Raw genomic sequence first — 22721 nt, forward strand, 5'->3', positions numbered from 1 at the left:
CCTGTCGCGCGTCACTCGTTGCTGGGCGGAATCCCTCCAGGGCGTCTATTAGTATGGCGTCTATGAAGGGGTTGCCTGGAAACCCGGTGACTCAAAGGGGAGGAGGTGCTGAGTTTTCAGGATGGCGGGCGAGGCGTCTCTAGGAGGAGCGGGAGGCTTAAAACGTCCCTTCAAGGTAGAGCCTGGCAGACGGAGGGGGGGAGGGTGGAGGGGGTCTCTCTCCCGCCCCCCCAGGCAAGTCGAAAGAGAAGAGGAGGGGGGAGGGGAGGGGGTCATAGATTCCATCCTCGGGAAGGGAAGGGAAGGGAACATAGAGCTGCGAAAGTGGTAGAGGAGGAAGAGGGGCTGCTTCCGGCGCTGCGTCCCTCCCCACCGGAACCGGAAGTGGAGGCCGTGCCCCCTCCTCCCTCCCCCCATTTTCCTCTCGCCCCGCCCCCTCCCGACCTCTTTCCCGCCTGAGGATCCCGACGTAGGTGGGGGGGCGGTGGGCCTTTTGAGGGTGGGGGAAGGAGGGGAGAGCAGCGGGGGGGGCAGGGGTGTCCCTAGAAATGTATTCCCCCAAAGAGGAGAAAAATACTCACGGACGGCGGTGAGGAATGTTCGGCAGGGCTTTTGCGTGGGTGTTTGTGGGGAAAGAAAGACGGCACCCCCCTTTGTGTAAGTGTGTGCCTGTGTGTCTGGCAGAGTCCCTTCAGACTCCCGTCTGCTCCCCCTGTGGTGGTTGTTCCTCCTCCCCCCCAACCTTCTCCAACCGAAGTCTGGACGCGACACCCCCCCCCCCCGAAACCCCTTTTGTTGGAAAGCTTTGGGGAAGGAAGAGGGGGTTGCAAAGGGGTGGGGGTAGGGGTGGGGGAGGATAGGAGGGGCCCACAGAGAAATGGGGCTTGTCGGGGGGGGGGAGAAGATAGGGGATTAGCTGGGAGGGAGGGATGTGGATGATGGTGATTTTTCATTTCTATGGCAGCCAAGGCGTCTGCTGAAGCCCCTGCAAGGGACGGAAGTGTGTGTGTGTGTTTGTGGAGTCTTGTGTGAGATTTACTGCTGCTGATTTTTGGTTAAAAAAATATTCTCAGGAAATTGTCTGAATCTTCTCTTAGTTTCCAGGAAGAGACTTTCTTAGAGGCAGGAAATTCAGTCATTAGATTCTTAATTAGCTTAGAATTCATTCATTCATTCAAAATTACTTTCCTCCTCTTTGCTTGTTTATGTCTTTCTGCTTTTGTTGGTGCAGGGGACAGTGGTCGGCTGGATGGCCGGACCTTGGGGGCTGAGAGGCTGAGCGAAGGGCCTCCTGGAAGGTCTTAAAAGGCAGACGGAAGTTGTGTGTCATCATCACACGGGGGGTGCCGGACCACCACATTATTATGCATAACATCTTTCCATTTTTCATGCCTCTGTAAAATAGTACAGGGAATTAATGGAAACCTGAAACACTCTACAGGCTGAGGGTGGAGGGGGTTGAACAGGAGTCCCCCCCCCAATACCACTGCCATTCACAGAGTGACACCACGCGAGGGACCATCCCAGAATCTGACTCCCCTTTTTGTCAAGTGACCACTCCTCCCCCAGACACAAAGCTGTGTGGTCAGGGCTGTGAAGGGCAAAGAGCAGAAAAGGGTCTCCCGCAGAGTCCAGGGGTCCCCAATCTTGGGCCTCCAGATGTTCTTGGACTGCAACTCCCAGAGGCCTTCACTTCCGCCTCTACTGGCCAGGATTTCTGGGAGTGGAAGTCCAAGAACATCCGGAAGCCCAAGGTTGGGGGGACCCCCTGCTGTTAGACCCTCTGGACGGCTGCCTTGGGTGTGGCCACCCTTCAGACGCCCTTTGCTCTGTCTGGCTCGGCCTCCTTTTTCCAGCTGGCAAGGCGGGCACGAGATTGTTCAGCATTTTTGGGCTATTTCCTGGCTTTTGGAATCATGGGCATAGAAGCACACAATCCCCCCCCCCCACATTCATAAACCAGAGGATATTATTTAAAAGAATTGTATTCTCCAGATTGTTAGCTTCTGTGCTAAGGGAAAGCTTTTAGTTTTGTCCATCCGAGAAGCCTCCAGAATTATTTGGGTTTTTTTTTTTCTTTTCTCCCAAGGACGGGGTGAGGTTCAGCTGATGCTCTCCCAACTTTTCTCTGGACAAAAGGAGAAATCCAAAGCCTCCCTTAAAGCAGGTAAGTCTCTTTCATTCTTTGAGATCAGATGCGACACTGTGTTTGTTTATTTATTAAATGATAACTATGATTAGCAGGATGCGAAACATTGTAAAGTTTACATCAGTATTTCACAGAATTTTAGCCCAGTCGCAGGAACCATCAGGAGCGTTTGGACGGCGCCGTCTACCAAATCTTCTGTGGTGCCTGGTGAGGGCAAGAGGGGCCACCGAGGTGGGCGTGACAGTGCAAAGGAGACTGAGTTGGTGTGAATTGTCAGGATTTGAAGCGTTCTCCCCAAAGTTCTTCAGTCCTGGTGGAACAAAATTCTCAAACAAATAGTTCCTTTCACTCGTCCGTTTCCAAACATACAGATATAGACAGTGAGACCAATTAGCAGCCTCTCTGACTCTGAGGAAATGTGACCTCTCAGAGCAGTTGAGTTCAGGATAGCATAAGCTCTCAAACTGAACCAAATGGTGCATGTCTTCCTCCATGTTTATATCCACATCAGCCCCCGAAAAATTACATAACATCGTTCTCTTACACCTTCCATCGTCTGCTGATACAGGATGACTTCCCAGTTTACTTGATTAGTTGCACCTGCCGTGCTAACGCTATTTGAGTTAACAAATTTTGACCCCCTGACAGTATCAAAACGGTGACATGAAATCCCCATATGCTGTGAGACTGTTCTGTCAACTTCATTCTGTCGTCTATTAAGTAACTCCCAACCAGCCCAGTTTTGGAGGCCTCTGGTTTGTGAAAGGAAGCACGCACTCTGAGTTTCCTGGCTATGTGGGGGTTGTGTGAGTCCCAGTTTTACTGTCTACAGCAGAGCCTCTCTGAACATGTGCAGAGTGTTATTCTTTTCGTTCCTCATCCTGCTTGGCTCAACCCTGTGGTCACCAAGAGCAGGTGCTGTTGTTGAGATTCCAACCCTGGACAGCCTAGCATGGGGCCTCCCCTGAATTTCTCCTTTCCTCTTTTGGCATCCAAGAGAGTGAAGTGACTTCTCCATGAGGGGATTTTTGGAGAGGGAAAGATAGAAGAGAGCTTTCTTCTCACTTCTCTGCAAGAGTAGATCTTTATTCAATCCATGGAGTCTTTTTGGTAGGTTCCAGCTGATTAATTGATTCATTTGGGGAGCATCCGTTATCCTTCCGCATGACATCTCAGGAACACCTTTAAGAGAGAAACACCGCTTAATTCTCCACCGTGAATTTCTCCTGCAGAATTAAGGGGATTAATATCCCAAAGGATGCCGTTTCTCCCACTTTGAGAGGGAAAGTGATCCTTGATGACCTCTTCCAAGTTCTGAGAATGGTTTTTGCAGGACTGAAGCTGTCCCAGAAGAACACCCACCAACCTTCTTCCTGTCTCTCTTTGGCTTCTTCCTGCGACGACCAAGGCAGGGTCTCCCCTGGCCGGGCGCGGAGCCTCAGCTGCCCTTGAAAGGAAGGGAAGGGAAAGCTGGAGACCCAAGGAGGAGGAAGGGGTGCAGTCGCTTCCTCAAGAAGGGCTCCTGCCGGGAGGTTCTCACAGGGAAGAGGGAAGCTTTGCACAGCCTCTGGAAAGACACAAGAGGTGGGGAGATTGCAGGGTGCGGGTGTGGGCGTTTGTACATTTATCGGGCTACAGGCATGGATTTTAGAGAAGGTGCCACTTCCTTTAAGCAAGTGGTAGATGGAGCGCGCGTGCACACACACACACACACACACACACACACACACACAAATGTGGGTTGAGGACTTCTCCCCTAAGGTTCCCACAGAGTTTTTTTTTTAAAAAAATTTTTTGTCAAGATCTTTGTCCATCATTTCCCCAAAACTTACTGAATCTATTGCAGAAACGTCATTGAAATTAAGTTTGGGGTTGATGATATTTGGTCATAAGGAGAGGACATTGAGGGAAATGTTTCCATTTTGAATGCCAACGTCAGATCATGGGGTGAAAAATACATGGAGACAGAGAGTATAGGATCCGATGGACCTCTTCATTATTGAGGGGAAAAATGACAGAAGGAAAATAAACTAAGATGCAAATTATTTCATTTACGATCCCCTTTCTGATTTTCATTGCTTCTAACTTCAGTCTTTTTTCAACAGTCTCTTCAATTTTCCAAATTTTTTTACCTTCTCCTTCCTTTCTTTTCTATTCTTTTGCCCAGTTTTCTGATTGAACTATGTTTAGTCATGACATTTTTTTTCTTCCACTGTCTTTTCCATTTGCTTGTTATCTTGTATCTATTTCATCCGGTTTTTTATAAACCCATTTAAGATTTTCTGGAGAATTTCTCAACCACTTTGGTCAGAGGGGAGATTGGTGGACTTAATACTCCCTTGTAACATTACCAGCTTCCTAACAAGCTGTCGTTTTCCATGTATATGATGGCATTTTTTCCACAGCCCACTGGTTACACAGAAGTAAACTGAGAGCACGGAGAGAACAAAAAAGGGCCCGTACGTTGCCTCTGTAAACAGGCTTCCTTCAATCACGAGGCTTTGCTTCCTACAGTCAGGAGACTTATTTATTTATTTATTTATTTATTGGACTTATATACCGCCCCATAGCGCTACAAGCACTCTCTGGGCGGTTTACAATTTTTAATTATACAGGCTACACATTGCCCCCCCAGCAAGCTGGGTACTCATTTTACCGACCTCGGAAGGATGGAAGGCTGAGTCAACCTTGAGCCGGCTACCTGCGCCACGAGGCTCTTAGCTTGATCCAACCACGAGTCTTGTGGAACTGACGTCAGCTGATGCTCTACAAACCGATTGGGACACACCTCATTGGAGGTGGAGACTGCAGGCTCAGAAGCCACAGGGACTCCTAATGTCCGAGCATTCTGAGCCCAGAGGCTAAATACTCAAAGCTCAGTTTTCTTAATTTTGGGGTTAGAAAAGAGTCTGTGTGGGTCTTATAAACAAAGGTATCTCATCAATAGAAAAATACAGTATTTTTAGAACAGGTTTATCAATTTTTTTTAACTACTTCCCCAATGTTTTCTTTGCAAAAAAAATGTTATCCAAAATTCCCTCCCTTCCATGCATTTCTAATTATTTTTATATAAAATTTTTATTGTTGTCTATAATACCTGAAATACATCTTAATTGATTTGCTATATAATAACATTTAATACTGGTTATCTGACAACCTTCTTTTTGTAATATCTAAAAAAAATTCTTATTAATTCTAGCTTTCTTACTTCCTCGCGGGTTTCCCGCCAGAGGACCTGCAAGGAGGTGAGCAATTGGGGGGGAAATAAGGGGTAAAAAGGCATTGCAGATATATATATATATATATATTTTAAAAAATAAAAAAACCAGTCTCCCCCCCAACCCCAGAGACTGGACAATCCACTTGGTCTGCTCTGCACGAAGGCCTTGCATGGTTTGAGGGAGGGGGGAGTCATCTCTTTGTTTTGGTCCCTGCCTTCCTCCTCTCCCTCTTTGCATGGGGGGGCTAAATTGGGAAGGGGCCGAATGGGAAGTCTGGATCCTGCCCTCCCCCTGCCCCCAAGCAAGACACCCAGGCCCTTTCTCTGTGCGTGTTGACCACCTTTTCCCCCCAGGTCCTGCAGGCAGTCTTTTGGGGGGGTGACAGAGGGGGGAAAGTAGGGAGTGTCCCCCCGGTGCTCTCTCTGTCCCCTCCCAATTTCTCCTTCCTCCAGCACCCCCCCAAACCTCACACCCCAGGTCGGAAGTGGGATATGGGCTTTGGAGGAGAAGGGGGGTTCAGCTATGGGTGATGGGGCTCCCTCCCTCCGTGTCCCCCCCGAGATGTCTGCCCTGCCCTCCTGAGCATCTTCTGGATCCCCCTCCCCTTAATGGTGTTTGAAGGGGAGTCTTAAGGAGCACTTGGTTCAGTGGCTCTGGATGGAGGAGAGGGAAGGGCAATCCAGATCCCTCTCCCGACCAGATCCCAGGCTGGGGATCAACTGCAGAAAAGGGATGGTGCGTGTGTGGAGGGATTTCCTCCCTCCCTTTGTGGGGTTTTTTTTTTGGAGGGGGGGCTTCCTGGCAGCATTGCAGGAAAAGCCTTTTTCCCCCCAAGAGGAAAGCAGGGCAGAAAGAGAAAGATTCCCAGGAAGGCCACAGGGTTGGGGTAGAGGCGGAAAGGAGATCTCCCCCCCCTCAATGAAACAAACTTTTTCTTAGGTGGGAGGAATGTGGCGATCATTCACAGCACTCATGGTATTTATATTCATTATCTGATTTGCATGAACCTATGAGAGGGCTGGAGAGGCGGAGTCAGCAGCTACCCGAGACTTGGCAAGAGGAGGAGGGAGGAGTCAGATGGGAAGCAGAGAGAGTGAGCCTGAAGGGGGCGTCAGTCTGTGGTCCTTAAGAGAGGGTGGCAGAGTTAGGGGTTAAGAGTGTGGAACTTACAGAGAGCGAAAAAAATTAAGAGTGAAACAAATTATTAATAATCTAATGAATACATTAAAGTCTGTGAAGAACCCGTTTAAGCCAACTGTAATCCATAAACCTCTGTTGTTCAACTTTACCCTCAGCCTGGACCTCACTCTTTCTAATTAAAGGGTGTTGACAGAGGTCAGCGGGTGGCAGCGAGATAAAGGACATGTAAGCTCTGTGTTGGGTGAAACGAGCAGGGGCCACATGAGTAAACGTCACAGTTATCCTACACACTGCCTCTCTGAACATGTACAGAGTGTTCTTATTGTTTTAGCTCCCGATCCTGCTGGGCTCCACCCTGCGTTAACTGCTGTGGGTTAGGGACTGCTTGGTGTGGGGCCTCTCCCGAATGTTTCCTTCCCTGGGATCCAGGAGGGTGAACAGAAAAAGGCTGTACTTTTAGTACTGGGAGCCAGGCTTTTTTGAGTTTTAGACTTCTTTTTTTGTTGAAACTGTGCTGATGTTTGTGGATTTCAATGCCTTCCCTGTGTAGTCTAACAAAATGGTTGCTGGTGTTGTCCAGTACTGCTGTTTTGAAATAGAATTTCATGTCCAGATTGTTTTAGGGCATGTTAGGTAAAGGTAAAGGTAAAGGTAAAGGTTCCCCTTGACAATTTTTGTCCAGTCGTGTTCGACTCTAGGGGGGGTGCTCATCCCCGTTTCCAAGCCATAGAGCCAGCGCTTGTCCGAAGACAATCTTCCGTGGTCACATGGCCAGTGTGACTTAGACACAGAACGCTGTTACCTTCCCACCGAGGTGGTCCCTATTTATCTACTTGCGTTTGTATGCTTTCGAACCGCTAGGTTGGCGGGAGCTGGGACAAGCGATGGGCACTCACTCCGTCGCGTGGATTCGATCTTACGACTGCTTGGTCTTCTGACCCTGCAGCACAGGCTTCTGCGGTTTAGCCCGCAGCGCCACCATGTCCCTCTAGGGCATGTTAAGCTACTGCGAATTTTTCCAGTTGTTTAGTCTGCAGTTTTCTTTAATTTTAGTGTGGATGCTGCATTTTGTGGTCCTGTTGTTGTTGTTGTTGTTGTTATTGTTGTTGTTGTTGTTGTTATTATTATTATTATTATTATTAGTATTATTATTATTATTATTATTATTATTATTATTATTATTATTATTATTATTATAATCTCCCCATCTAGTCGTTGACTACTCTGGGTGGCTTACAACAGACTCAGCAAAGAAATGCCAAATATGTTTCAATCTAAAAAAAATGTAAAGTAATGCACATTGGGGCAAATAAAAAACCCAAAACTCTATGGATCACACATAAATGGCAAATAAATGACCATCCAATTGAGCAAGTCAAATCTTGTAATCTTTCAGTCCTCAGGATCTTGGAAGACTCAATTATCCAACACTATTGCAAATGCTCAGAGAAGTATTGAGTCACTCATACATTTTTTCTTTGCAAAAGGAGGTCAGTATATACCATCGGCCTCGACTGTTTGAACAAAGGCAGCAATCTTGCAGAATTAGGGCTAGGTGGCGAAAGAAGTCTCTTGGATTTCCCCATGGCTGGAGTCCTATTTTTCATCTCAGCCCCCAGTGTCTAATAAACCACCCTTGCCTGTGAATGAGTGTTCCTCGGACGGGGCGTTTCCAGAACATTCCTCTTCTCCAATTAAGCCCCCAACGCAGAAGCCTAATGAGAATTCCTGTGCGGATGAATCCTTGGACTGTGATACCCTTGAACTTTTGAAACATCATTCACTGTTGACTTACCAGACGGTTTCTCGCATTTTACGCAGCTTACTTGCCTCACGGCTGCTGTGAGGGAGCTCTGCCACACACACCCCCAGATATCGGTTAATCCTCCTAAAAGCCTGAAAGATATTCCTTTTGACTCTCATCAATTTGCTTTTCATCATCCTTCGCCAGATAATGCTACTCAACGGACTTCCATGCAGCCAGCCACTCAATTAGTCTACGATCCACACGTGGCTGTCATCACAGTGCGTCCTTCTGGCAATTCTGCAAGCTACCCATGCTGGAACAGAATTATATTGGCCAAGAGACACCTCGCTGCTCTTCTCAGAATGCCTATTCGGAAGATTGATCTGGTCAACATTGAATTATTATCTAAGTCTCATGTTGAGAGTAGAGTACTTTTGAAGTTTGACTCTCATCTTGTCCCGGGACTTTTGTTTGCATCTGCACAGTTTTTACGCACTTGGGGAGTTACTCCCCATCGTTTTTTTAAAGATGTTATTCCAATCAGACCTCTTATATCTACATTGCCTTTGCATGCCTCTTTGCAAGTTTCTTCAGTTGCCCGGACCTCATGTTGCAAGAGTTCTACCAATCCTCTTGATTTGCCCCTGGACCCCCTGCAGAACTCCATCCTGATCCCAACTCCCTTCCAGAAGACTACAGGAGTACTTCCTAATTCGCCTAAAATACAATCATTGCCTCTCCAAAATTTTCCCTCTGATAACATCATGAACCTACCCACGACATCCTCAGGAACCTCCCAGGATCCACAACCTGATGTTGACCTTCCCAAACAACTGGACATTTCCGATTGTAATTTTATAGCTACCAACTCTTCCAAGCCCTCTTCCATTATCCCGCTATCCCCAATTTGTTTAATCAAACGTAGTGTAACACCCGACGCTTTTCTCCTGGTTGATGCTCTTACTCAAGACCCTCCCCCTTTAAAGTTTGATTTAGTCAATCCCAAACTTACATTTAATAGCACAAAACCCTGTAGGGATTCAAATTGTTCTTCCTCTTTAGGTATTTGTCATACTATGCCCTTAATTTCCTTACCACAATCTAGCCCCAGCCCACCCCAGATAACTTCCCCTCGCCTCCAATCTGCTTGTTCCCCCCCCTTTCCCATTCCATCCACCCCTAATCCTAGATTTCCAGCCTCTTCATGACTGGATGATACTTCTCAGTTGCCCCCTAATTCCCCTTTTCATATTAAATTCCTCTCCTGGAATATTTCTGGGTGGCAGAGAAAAGCCTTAGATAAGGATTTAACCAGTTTTCTATCCGGCTATGATATTATTATTCTTCAAGAAACCTGGTCATTAACACCTCCGTTTATTCCGGGTTTCTCTACGTTTCATATACCCGCTATTAAACTTAACCCTAAGGGTCGCCCTGCAGCTGGACTATGTTGTCTTTTTCAATCCTCTTCCTTGTTTACACTATCTTCTATCCCTTCCCATTCCAATTATATTCAGATTCTGTTATTGCAGTGTAACAAATTTACTATTTTACTTTTCAATTTATACATACCACCTTCTGCCCCTTCCCCGAATAATTACTGGACCGAGATTGAGAATCTTGCAAATCTCCATTTAAGGACTCACTCCACAGCTTCTGTTCTTCTTATGGGTGATCTAAATACCAGAATAGGACCTAATAACATCAAACTGGCTAGCCATTTGAAGTGGGATCTTGAAACATCAACCCCTCCTTGGTTCAACCTTGCAAGATCCTCTAAAGACCATTCTATCAATGCTTATGCTGCTTTGTTAGCCAACCTTAGTCTCAGTCTCCAAGTTGTTATATTAAATGGAACTGTGGGGAGAGACATTCCTGGGGGTTATACTCATTTTTCTGTCAAGGGCCCCAGTGTAATCGATTATGCCCTTGCCTCCCCTATTCTCCTTCCATTTATATCTGATTTCTTTGTTGAAACACGAACTGACAGTGACCACCTGCCTCTTCGACTATCCTTAAATCTCCCAGTCCGTCCCCCTCCTATTACTCCCCCCCCTCTCAGCCCCACACCACGCCTTAAATGGTCCCCTCAAACTGACACTGACTTTTTATCATGGTCACAATTGCCAGAGACTATTGACCTTATTAATACGATAGGCTCAACCAACTCTACCCCCCAGGCTATAGACACTTACGACTGTCTCTTGGCCTCCTTGGTTCAAGCTCTTAGTAGGCCTTATCGGTCTTCTTCCCACAATCGAGCTAATTCTTGGTTCGACTCCGATTGTTGGCTGGCAAAGAAACAGGTCAGATCCCTTTTTCATTCTATTCGAGCCTACCCTTCCCCTAATGCTCTTAAAATTTACTTCGAAGCCAGAAGGTCTTGTACCACCCTTCTGGATATGAAACAACATCTACACGCCCAACGCAAATGGACCAATCTGCTGCAAGCCATTCTTTCTCGGAATTTTAAGGTTTTTTGGTCCCTTGTTTCTCGTACAAACCTATCTTATGCTCTTTCTCCGTACTCTCCAATACCCTCTGATTCTTGGGTTACCCATTTTTCAAAAATCTTCTCCTCCTCGTGCTCTCCCCATTATTCTATCAATCCCTCTCAAAACTTCCCAGATTGGCCCCCGGTTACCTCCGATGAGGTACTAGAGTTAATTTCCACCCTTAAACCTGGCAAATCCCCAGGGCCTGATCATGTTATCTCAGAGATTCTGTCTAACAATCCTCTTTGGTGGTCCCATCTGCTTGCCAAATTATTTACCATAGTAAATCACTCCGGTGTATTTCCGGACTCTTGGCTATCTTCTATTCTGATACCAATCTTCAAAAAGGGCGACCCTTCTCTTCCTAGTAACTATCGCCCAATCAGCCTATTGTCTCATATAGGCAAACTTTATTCTAAATTTCTCTTATCAAAACTATCAGCTTGGGCCTCTTCTAAAAACCTCCCTGGGAAGGAACAGATAGGCTTCCGCTCTGAAGCCTCGACTCTGGATCATGTTCTGCTTTTGTATCACCTTGCCGAAAAATACTCAATTTATCACAAAGCCAGACTTTTTGCCGCCTTCGTCGATCTACGAGGAGCCTTTGATTCAGTTAATAGGAATTTACTGTGGGATAAACTTAACAACTGGGGTATTGAACCCCGACTGCTTTTTTTGCTTAGGCGTCTCCACTCCTCCAATATATGTCAGATTCGGCTGCCAAATTCCTATGAGCTCTCTGACAAATTATTAGTTGACAAAGGTGTTCGGCAGGGATGTGTCTTAGCCCCACTACTTTTTAATTTATTTTTAGCGGACCTGCCTTCCTCTCTTTCTGCTTCTACTAATGCTGCACCCTCTCTTAATGGTTCCCCAATTTCTGTGCTTTTGTACGCGGACGACGCAGTCCTATTATCTCTAACAAAAGCTGGTCTCCGTCGTACCCTATCCAAATTTCAAACTTTTTGTTCAGCTAACGACCTGGTTATAAATGCTGACAAGACTAAAATAATTAACTTTTCCAACTCTGTATCACTATCTCCCTGGACAATCGGAGCACAAACCTTTCAGCAGGTTTTATCCTTTAAATATCTAGGTATCACTCTGCATCATAAACTCAGTTGGCGTCCCCACAAAAAATTGGTTCTATCTTCCTCTAGCCTCCATCTTAACGCCATCTCAAAATTTCACTACTCATCTGGCAATCAATTTGTGCCTGCAGCGTTGCTTATTTTTCGGACTAAATTGCTTTCCCACTTACTATATGGAGCTCCTATTTGGATTGAGGCCATAGATCACGATGTTGACACTTTGGCAGCCGCCTTCTTCAGGAAAATCTTAGGAGTCCCCAACATGATTCGTCTTTCAACTTTAGTTTTGGAATTGGGTACCCATCTCCCTTCTACCCTTGCTTGGTCCACCACATTTAAATATTGGCTTCGTTTACATTTAAACTCTAAGCCCAATTCCTTACTATACGATCTACTCAGAGACAATTTCCTTTCCAAGTGGCTGAAGTTGATTGAGATTAAACTTCAATCCCTTGATTTGAATCTAGAATCCCTAAATGATTTAGGAATTCAACAGGCCCATGCTCTTATTAAATCTAAACTCTGGCAGCATGAGTTTGAGGTTCTTGCAGCCAAACTGAATCCTACCTGTTCCCCGCTTTCTTTTGGTCTTTTCCCTTCACTTGGTTATCATCCAAATTATTTTTCCTCACTTATCAACCCCAGGTTAAGAAGAGCATTTATGTTAGCCCAATTTAACATTTTTCCCTCAGCGAACCATACCGGTCGATTTGCAAATATTCCTAAAGAGGATCGATTATGCCTGTTCTGCCATTTGGTTCCGGATACACTTGACCATATATTGTTTTTCTGCTCAGTTCATTTTTCCATTCGTAAGGCACTACTAGAACCCTGGTTATCTTCCCTGCCAAACACCCCTGAGATTTTTCTGAATGATTCTTCCCCCCGTATCACTGAAGCGGTCGCTATTTTTCTGCTTGAGATTCTTAAATTAACTTCCAAATTATAACCCGTTGTGTTTATTGTTAGTAATCCCAGCTGTATTTATGCCAATAAAGGTTTGGAGAAAGAAAGAAAGAAAGAATATACCATCGGCCATATAGGTCTTCAATGCCAAGGTGTTAGCACAGATGTTCTATGGTGCACAGTGGTGTAGATGCAGAAATGTTACTGCAATGGAGTCCTTTCAAACGAAATTTCTGAGGACCGTTCTTGGAGTCCCGAATTGTGTGCCAAATGTACTTTTATGATTAGAAACAGGCCAGATGTTGATAGAGTCTCGGGCATGGATACTAAAGTTACATTTTGGGTTAAAAAAGTTCTTCACCCCTGTGGGGTTGGGTTCCCTTAGTGCTAACTGATAAGTTTCAGTCCAGATGGGAAAGATCTATGGATGAGAAATTAAATAATTTGGGCCTCTCGAGAAGTGCTATTTTGTTAATGGGCTATACCAAAGCAAAACAGGACCAACCCCAGCGCATCACAGATTGTGAGTTGCAACACCCTGTCAGCACAGCTACGGCCCATCCTGGCTTTAGAGATGATGGTCAAGCATTTTTACCTGCAAGCTGTCTGAATACTCTGACCCTTCCAAAATAGAGAAAAGCTTTTTCATGAGCAGAGTTTGATGTACAGTGGTGCCTCGCGCAACGGTCACTCTGTGGAGCGACGAAATCATGCAACGGTGCCATTTTTGCGATCGCAAATGCGATCGCAAAACGGCACCTGAATGGGCACAATTCACAGAGCGAAGGTCGGTAAGCCGTTCGCTTACCGACCTTCGCTTTGCGACCTGCGATCAGCTGATCGGCAGGTCCAAAATGGCCACCGCGCGCCCCAAAATGGCCGTGCACAGCGTTTTCGCGCCCTTGGTAAGCGAGGGGAGGGCGCGAAAATGCTGCCGGAACAGCCGAAATAGCTGCGCCGTTTGGGGGCGCGCAGTGGACATTTTGGACCCGCCGATCAGCTGATCGCAGCCATTTTCGGCCCTCGTTCAGCGAGGGGAGGGCTCGAAAATGGCTGCCAGCATCGCACAACGGTGAGTAAATCTATCAATTGGAACGCATTAAACGCTGTTTCACACAGCGAGGGTTAATCCGGAATGGATTAACCCTCGCTGTGCGAGGCACCACTGTACTTCCTTCAGTCCTGGCTGGAAGGCAGACACAAGAACATTCCTTACGAAGAGCGCTTATGTCCTTGTGAGGCTGGTGTGGGGGAGACGGTTGCCATATTCTGTTGTATTGCTCCTTATACACTGGTCTCTGTGACACTTTTATTCTTCCAATTTTGCAAAGCATCCCTGGAGGAGATGGTGAGAGTACTATACGTGTTATCTGCTGGCAGACCAGTGTCCATCAGTAACGATTAAAGGGGCAGGATTCTGTGCAGCAGCACTAGCTTGCAGGTGAGAAACTGTGCCATAATCCTCTAGATATATACATGTATATATGTGTATGCGAATATGTCTGCTTTGGGGGTGGGGTTATGCTCCTAACAATTATTTAGGGAATTTGTCTCCCTAAGAGTCTGCCACACATAATGTATATTGTAGTTTATTGATTCTGTTAGTTCTTACACAGTTGTTCTGTGTTATTCACATCTGATCTGTTGATCGTACAAATAAACATTACTTATAAGCTGATGGGTTCTTACTCGTCCGTGAGAGATCAGGAAGGAGAGCTTGGTGTGTTGGCGGACAGCTCGATGAAAGGTCCACCCAGTGTGCAGCGGCAGTAAAGAAGGCCAGTTCCATGCAAATGCTATTTTAGGCTGCATTAATCAAAGTATAGTTTCCACATCCCACAAGGTGCTAGTCCCCTCCTATTTAGCACTGGTGAAGCCTCGAGGATTGTGTCCAGTTCTGGACACAGCACTTCAAGAAGGATGTTGATAAATTGGAACAAGTTCAGAGGAGGGCGACAAGGATGATCAGGGGGCTGGAAGTGAAGCCTTTATGAGGAAAGGCTGAAAGAATTGAGCATGTTTTGCTTTGGGAAAAGAAGACTGAGGGATGATATGGTGGCACTTTACAAATATTTGAAAGGCTGTCATACAGAGGAGGGGCAGGATCTGTTCTCAGAGATCAAGAGACACAACAATAGGCTCAAGTGAAAGGAAGCCTGATTTTGTTTGAATCTCAGAAAAACTTCCCTACTGTTAGAGCAGTACGCCAGTGGAACCAATTACCTCAGGAGTTGTTGAGTGCCAAGTGTTCAAGAGAAATTTAGACATGCTTTGATTGTATTCCTGCCTTGAGAAGGGGATTGGACTGGATGGTGTGATAGGCCCCTTCCAACTTCTCTTTTCTATGATTCCTAGAAGAACACCCAGCCCCTGAGATTCCATATGCCGGCTAGGGCTCGTTTTGCCCTTAGCGAGATGAACAGGTACTAGCTCAGTCTGTTTTCTGCTGGAAGAATTTTTCCCCAGTCTTTCTATGTTGCCTTTCAGTTCTTACTACATTGTTTTCATTTTTTTAATTGTTTTGATAACTTGGGTTAGGGTGTGGGATACAGAAGGTAAGAGGGGGGGAAAAAGGTTAGAGTTGAGGGGGAGAGGAGAAACAAAAATATACTAACATCCATTCCATTCATATTGCAATATCAAAATTCAAACTCCGCTTTTCTACTATTTTCTGCCTTCCAGATTTTAGTGCATGTTTTAATCTATGTCATTCAAGCACTGTCTGGTGACTCTAACCGTTTGTAGAATAGGTCCCATCTTTCAGTTGCCTTTTGTAAAGGACAGTCCTTCATCACTTTTGATAGAATGTCCATTACTGCCGTTTCCCTTATCTTCTCCGTAAGATCTTGCTTCGGTACTACCGGACTTTTCCAATTTTTGGCATAAAGAATTCTGGCTTCGGTGAATATATATATAACTATTCACTTCTTTAAATTAGTGCCAGCAGGAGCTCTAAGCCCCTTTCCTGAAGAGGAAGCGGAGGCAGGAGGGAGCTGTGCTTGGGGGCCATTTTAGTTGGTGTGATCTTTTCTGGTAGGCTGACCCTTTGACCGCATGGTCTGAGGGGGCGTGGCTTTGCCTTTAAATTAGTGCCAGCAGAAGCGTGCGCCTAACGGCGCGCGAAATCCTCTCATTCTATTTTTTACTCTAATCTGCTAAATGGGATAGCCAAATAGCATTTCACACACCTGGTGGCAGGAATGTTTCAGGAGTAGGGGCATACTTCCACACTATTAGGGAGCAGAGGTAGGTGGGACTCGTCAGCCATGTAAGGCAGCCCATCTAAGAGAAGGAAAACTCTGATTTCAAACCTCCACTGCCTTGTGGCTATATCCACTGATGGAAAAGGCTTCAGGAGATAACCTCGAGGCAAAATCCGGAGCCGGAGTCCCGTAGACAGTTCGTGTTGTTCTGCCAACTCCTGCGACGTCGCTGGAACCAGTTGTATTGGCTCTTGCCTCTCCATTGGACTATTTCAGTGAAGTGGAGAGGGGGGATTTGCTGCTTGGGTAACAGCCTATCCTCCATATTATTCTACCCAGGCTTCGTGCTCTGGAGAGGACACTCCAGCTTTGCATACAGTGTTGAAATAACACAGGAACTAGCAGTTACTGGTTATACGTTTTGCTCGATTGGCATAGAGCATGATGCCAGGGGCTACTTCTGATGGTGGGAGAGCCGAAAAACAGATCAATAACCCTGCACCATGCAACAATCAGAAGAAAACATCTGCCCTAAAGCTGGGAACCTGGAATGTTCGGACAATGACCCCTGGCTTTTCTGACAACCTGCATGAAATAGACGACATGCGCAAGACAGCTGTTATCGACATTGAACTGAGTAGACTGCGGATGGACATTGTTGCCCTGCAAGAGACGAGATTGCCAGACATGGGATCTGTCAAGGAAAAAAACTTCTCATTCTTCTGACAGGGAAAACCATTGAACGAGACCAGGGAATATGGTGTTGGCTTTGCGGTCAGAAATAGTCTGCTGAGATCCATTGTTCCACCTACTGTGGGGAGTGAAAGAATCCTGTCTCTGCAGCTCCAGTCATCAGCGGGACTGATCACCCTCATCAGTGCATATGCACCAACACTGTCATCCACAACAGAAGTCAAAGACAAATTCTATGATGATTTGGCAGCTGCTATCAAAAAAGTCCCTGAGAGAGAGCCGCTGTTCATTCTCGGAGACTTTAACGCTAGAGTTGGTGCTGATCACAACTCTTGGCCCACCTGCCTAGGCCGTTTTGGCATTGGGAAGATGAATGAAAATGGCCAACGCTTGCTGGAGTTTTGCTGTTATTATGGTCTTTGTGTCACCAACACGTTCTTTAATACAAAGCCTCAACACAAAGTTTCCTGGAGACATCCAAGATCGAAGCATTGGCATCAGCTTGATTTGATCCTCACTAGACGTTCTAGCCTATCTAGTATCACGATCACACGCAGTTACCAGAGTGCTGATTGTGATGCTGATCATTCCCTGGTATGTAGCAGAATAAAACTGCAAACAAAGAGATTGTATCACACTAAAAAGGAAGGAAGGCCACGTATAGATATCAACAAGATTCACAATAAAAGAAAAGTGGAGGAATTTGCCCAAGCGCTTCAGGAAACCCTTCCAGGCCCGGCTGATGTGAATGCACCTAACGATGGGAACACTTCAAGAACGCTGTTTATAACACTGCCCTGTCCACATTTGGCAAGAAGACCAAAAAGACGGCTGACTGGTTCGAAGCCCATTCGGAGGAGCTGATTCCAGCCATCGAGGATAAGAGGAGAGCTCTAGCAGCATACAAAGCCTGTCCTAGTGAGTACAACTTGCAGGCTCTTCGAGCTGCTCGTAGCCAAGTCCAACAGACTGCCAGGAGATGTTCAAATGATTATTGGCTTCAGCTCTGCTCTCAGATACAGATAGCAGCGGACACAGGTAACATCAAGGGAATGTATGACGGTATCAAGCAGGCTTTAGGTCCAATACAGAAGAAATCTGCTCCCTTGAAGTCTACTACAGGCGCGATCATCCAGGACCGAGCACAGCAGATGGAACGCTGGGTGCAGCACTACTCTGAGCTATATTCTAAAGAGAATGTAGTAACAGAAGAGGCACTAAATAACATTGAGTGCCTGCCTGTCTTGGAAGAGTTGGACAGTGAACCAACTTTAGGAGAAATAAAAGCGGCCTTGGATTCCCTTGCCTCTGGCAAGGCACCTGGAAAGGACAACATCCCCCTTGAAGTTTTGAAGTGCTGTAAGGAGATCATCACCACTGAGCTGTATGAACTCTTTTGTCTTTGCTGGAGAGAAGGTGGAGTGCCACAGGACATGAAGGACGCAAACATCGTCACATTGTATAAGAACAAAGGCGACAGGGGTGACTGCAATAACTACCGTGGTATCTCTCTTCTCAGCGTGGTAGGGAAGCTGCTGGCCCATGTTGTGCTGAAGAGACTTCAGGTGCTTGCAGACAGAGTGTATCCAGAATCACAGTGTGGTTTTCGAGCTAACAGATCCACCACTGACATGGTATTCTCCCTCCGACAGCTGCAGGAGAAATGCAGGGAACAACAACAGCCACTCTTTGTGGCCTTCATAGATCTCACAAAGGCCTTTGACTTGGTTAGCAGGGACGGACTTTTTAAAATACTTCCCAAGATTGGATGTCCACCTCAACTCCTTAATATCATCAGGTCCTTTCATGAGGAAATGAAGGGCACTGTAGTTTTTGATGGCTCAACATCAGATCCCTTTGACATCCGAAGCGGAGTAAAACAAGGCTGTGTCCTTGCGCCGACCCTGTTTGGGATCTTCTTTGCTGTCATGCTGAAGCAGGCCTTTGGAACTGCAACAGAAGGTGTCTATCTCCGGACTAGATCAGATGGAAAGCTCTTTAATCTCACTAGATTGAGAGCGAAGACCAAAGTCCAACTGAAATGCATGCGGGACTTCCTCTTTGCTGATGATGCAGCCATTGTTGCCCACTCTGCTGAAGACCTCCAACAACTCATAAATCATTTTAGCAAGGCCTGCCAAGACTTTGGACTAACTATCAGCCTGAAGAAAACACAAGTCATGTGCCAGGGCGTGGACTCACCTCCCTCTATTACTATCTCCATGCAAGAACTGGAGGTTGTTCATGAATTTGTGTACCTTGGCTCAACAATCTCTGACACTCTCTCCCTAGATGTCGAGCTGGATAAACGCATTGGGAAAGCAGCTACCATGTTCTCTAGACTCACAAAGAGAGTATGGCTTAATAAGAAGTTGACGGCATACACCAAAATACAGGTCTATAGAGCCTGTGTCCTGAGCACACTCCTATACTGCAGCGAGTCCTGGACCCTTTGTGCACGGCAGGAGAGAAAGCTGAACACCTTCCATATGCGTTGTCTCCGACACATTTTTGGTATCACCTGGCAGGACAAAGTTCCAAATAGAGTAGTCCTAGAACGAGCTGGAATTTTCAGCATGTATACAATATTGAAACAGCGCTGTCTACGTTGGCTTGGGCACGTCGTGAGAATGGCTGATGGTCGGATTCCAAAAGATCTCCTGTATGGAGAATTAGTGAAGGGAAGCCGCCCCCGAGGGAGACCACAGCTGCGTTACAAGGACATCTGCAAGCGGGATCTGAAGGCCTTAGGAATGGACCTCAACAGATGGGAAACCTTGACGTCTGAGCGTTCAGCCTGGAGGCAGGCGGTGCATCATGGCCTCTCCCAATTTGAAGAGACACTTGTACAGCAGACCGAGGCAAAGAGGCAGTCCCGAAACAAGCAAAACCAGGGAGCTGGACAGGGGACAGATTGGATTTGTCTCCAGTGTGGAAGGGATTGTCACTCTCGAATTGGCCTTCTCAGCCACACAAGACACTGTTCCAAGACCTCCATACAGAGCACGATACCATAGTCTCTCGAGACTGAAGGATGCCTACATTCACTTCTTTGCTTTATATTATCTGGTATCATACTCAATAAAAGCAGTTCTGAGGTTAATGGAACCTTACAAAGCAATATTTGTTGTAATACAGAATGCACTCCTATCCAATATTGTTTCGCTACTCTGCCCACGTGTGCTTCACATTTCCAACAGACATTTAATACATCTGTATACATCTTCAACAATTTTTCTGAAGTCATGTGCCACTTATAAAACATCTTATACACGTTCACCTTAAAATTAACCGATTTTGTAAGCTTTATATTATTTTGCCATATTTGCAACCATTGATCAATATCAATATTATGCCCTATACAGTGGTGCCCCACATAGCGAGGTTAATCCGTTCCGGATTAACCGTCGCTATGGGGAAACATCGCTATACGGAACGGAAAATGCCATAGAAACGCATTAAACTTTGTTTAATGCATTCCTAAGGCTCTTAAACTCACCGTTCTGTGAAGTTTCGCCATAGCGCCGCCATTTTCGCGCCCTCGGTAAGTGAGGGCAGGGCGCAAAAATGGTGTGGGCAGCCATTTTCTGCACCCGGCGGCCATTTTGGAACCGCCGATCAGCTGTTCCCAAAATGGCCGCCGGGTGCAGAAATGATCGCAATGCGATGTTTAGCCTATCTAAACATCGCAATGCGATCACATTAGCAACCCAAAAATGGGTCGCTATGCGGATTCTTGTTAAACAGTGTGCTCGTTAAGCGAGGCACTACTGTATTTTGTACCCACTTAAGCATACATTCTTTAAACCAGTGGTTCTCAACGTGGGCAATAATGCCCCCCAGGGGGCGATTTTGTTTTTCAGGGGGGCGGTAGAATGAAAAGGGGCGGTGTGGGGGCGGTGGAACAGAAGGGGGCGGTAGGGGGGCACTGGAGCAAGCCAAACCTGTGAAGGCGTCTGCAGCTGCAGTGCTGGCAGTGGATCCGGTGCCGGCACTGCCAGACAATCCAGCTCTTTCTGTCTGCCACGTCTCGCCTTCCTCACTTAGGGGAGCACCGAGTGTGGATTGGGTGGAAGGAAAGGGTCTCTCAGGTCCCCATCCTCGCCCAGTGAAGCGCTGCCTTGCACCTGGGTGGGGAGGGAGAGACGAGCCCGTTTGTCCATCCTGCCTTCCCGCCCACCTTCTCACCTGCTGCAAGGGAAGCGCGGAGAGAAATGGGTCAGTTTGGGGTGGCGTGGCAGGATTTCTAGGGATGGGGCTGGCTCGGGTCATCCTGGGTGGGTGGGAATTTGGCAGCTTTTCCAGTTTTTTCTTGTTGTCCTGTTGTGACTTGCTGGCTGTCAGGGGGGGAAGAAAGTTCATCTGGCCGACTTTAAATGGCTTTGAGGGACGTCAAACTTGAGATCTTCCGCTGTCTTCCATGTACACGGATGTGATGTGCCTCTATGTGTAAATCCTCTGGGAGAGAAAGCTCTCAAATTGAACTGAGAGCACTGAGGGCAAAATCCACAGGACTGTCATAGAGAGACAAGCAAACACACTGTGGAAAATCAGCCGCTCCTCTTTCTCCCTGAACCCTGAGGATCCGTTCAGTGAAGACGAAAAGGGCAGCATGTCAGTGGCTTGAGTATAACAGTTTGCTTGAAGAAGGGGGTGGCAGGGGCACTCCAAAAGGTTTAGACTACAACTCCCACAATCCCCTGCCCTTGGCCCACCTTCCCGCTCATTGCAACAGAAGCACGGAAAGAAACGGGTCGGTTTGGGGTGGCGTGTCATCTCTCATTGAGCTATTCAGCCGTTCAGTTGTTTATTGTTCTGTTAGGTACTTGGAAAGTTGTTTTTAAGGTAATTTGTTATGGATGTTGTTGTAACCCTCCTCCCCCAAAGTAATTTGTGTGAGTAAATGTTGCAAAGAGTGTTAGTTACTCTTTACTTTCTGACTACTGTAAAACCCTTGGGACTGTGAAGTGATTGGCATAAAACTTGAAAATTCTTCTCAAAATCTTCTGAAAAGATAATGTGAAAATGTTACATTAAACAAGTTTCATGTGTAGAAGGTTGCTTTGGTCAACAGACTTTTGCACTATTCTAACAATGCTCCTTGAATAAAAAAAAACAATTTAAAACTGCTACAAGGCAATATACAACCCTAATTTGCTTCTCTATTTCCTTAATACAAAGTCTACTATCTATAGAATTTCTCTCTAACTCTTTAGCTCTGCTTTTTCCAAAAAATTATTTTGAGACCCAAGTGGGTTGCTATCTTGAATTTAGGGTTCAGACAGCAGCAAAATCAATATTCCTTTCCTTTCAAACAAATACTCTATTATTCTAAGAGTCTTTGATTCTTAAAATTCTGTTAGGACTTGTAGCTGAAGTGACAAAACCAATTGCTAGTATATTATTGCCAGCTGACATATTATTGGTCAGTATGAAGACTAAGTCTTTTGGTGAAACTAGAATGCACCATTAATACATAGTCCTGGCTATGCTTTCATCAGGATGTGGCCAGAAGCCATTGAGACATATTCTTTTTAATTGCCACCCTTTAGTATCAGAGGTAGTTTGTGGAAGATAAAATAAAGCTTTTATCAAGCTGCATTTTTTGAGCTTTGGAATACACAGGCTTGTGTCCAGTAAGGATCATCTTGCTGGTGGAAGGAGAAATTAGGCTGCTTCCCTACCCCAATATTCTTTCTCCTGTGCTGTCCTCATTCTCCATTGCCACCACACCAAGCTCAGTTACCCAACTCACACTTGACAGCAGATCTGAAGTGGTCTGCAAGAGGGAGGGGCGTCACTGAAAACTGTCTCTTTCCCTCTTCTGAAAGGGGACAGTGCCTTCTATCAGTGGAGTGACTTCCACTGGATAAAGACCTCAGCACCCTTTTTTCATTTTCATGTCTTGTTTTGTGTTTTGCCCATGAGTGATTGATTGATTGATTGATTAGGCATCCTTCAGTCTTGAGAGAATATGGTAATGTGCTCTGTATCGAGGACTTGGAACAGCGTTTAGCGTGGCTGAGAAGGCCAATTCGAGAGTGACCATCCCTTCCACACTGAAGACAAATACAGT

General features: G+C 46.1%; 1 protein-coding gene and 2 long non-coding RNA genes across 11 annotated transcripts in view; 2 read left to right on the plus strand and 1 right to left on the minus strand.

Annotated features, from left to right (window-relative positions):
* Positions 1–336: 336 nt before the first annotated feature.
* Positions 337–22721, plus strand: part of LOC144584997 (uncharacterized) — a 259478-nt gene continuing 237093 nt past the window's right edge. The window contains exon 1 of the long non-coding RNA XR_013539502.1: positions 337–657. This is a non-coding gene — a long non-coding RNA (uncharacterized LOC144584997). The remainder of the gene's footprint in view (positions 658–22721) is intronic.
* Positions 2065–22721, plus strand: part of LOC110070899 (uncharacterized) — a 47015-nt gene continuing 26358 nt past the window's right edge. For 4 of the 9 annotated variants that reach the window (XR_013539473.1, XR_013539472.1, XR_013539475.1 and 1 more), the window contains exons 1-3: positions 2073–2167; positions 5349–5394; positions 14081–14190. The gene's annotated coding sequence lies outside the window, so the exon portion shown is untranslated. Of the gene's footprint in view, positions 2168–5348; positions 5395–14080; positions 14191–22721 lie in introns of all 9 variants that reach the window. The other 5 variants (XR_013539474.1, XR_013539476.1, XM_078382405.1 and 2 more) reach the window with 4 other exon arrangements.
* On the minus strand, positions 8386–12720 carry LOC144585002 (uncharacterized). The gene is made up of 2 exons (XR_013539508.1): positions 10453–12720; positions 8386–9933 (listed from the first exon to the last, which is right to left on the minus strand). It is a non-coding gene; the product is annotated as an uncharacterized LOC144585002 (long non-coding RNA).

This window comes from Pogona vitticeps, chromosome W (genome assembly GCF_051106095.1).
Source record: "Pogona vitticeps strain Pit_001003342236 chromosome W, PviZW2.1, whole genome shotgun sequence".
Taxonomy (NCBI): domain Eukaryota; kingdom Metazoa; phylum Chordata; class Lepidosauria; order Squamata; family Agamidae; genus Pogona; species Pogona vitticeps.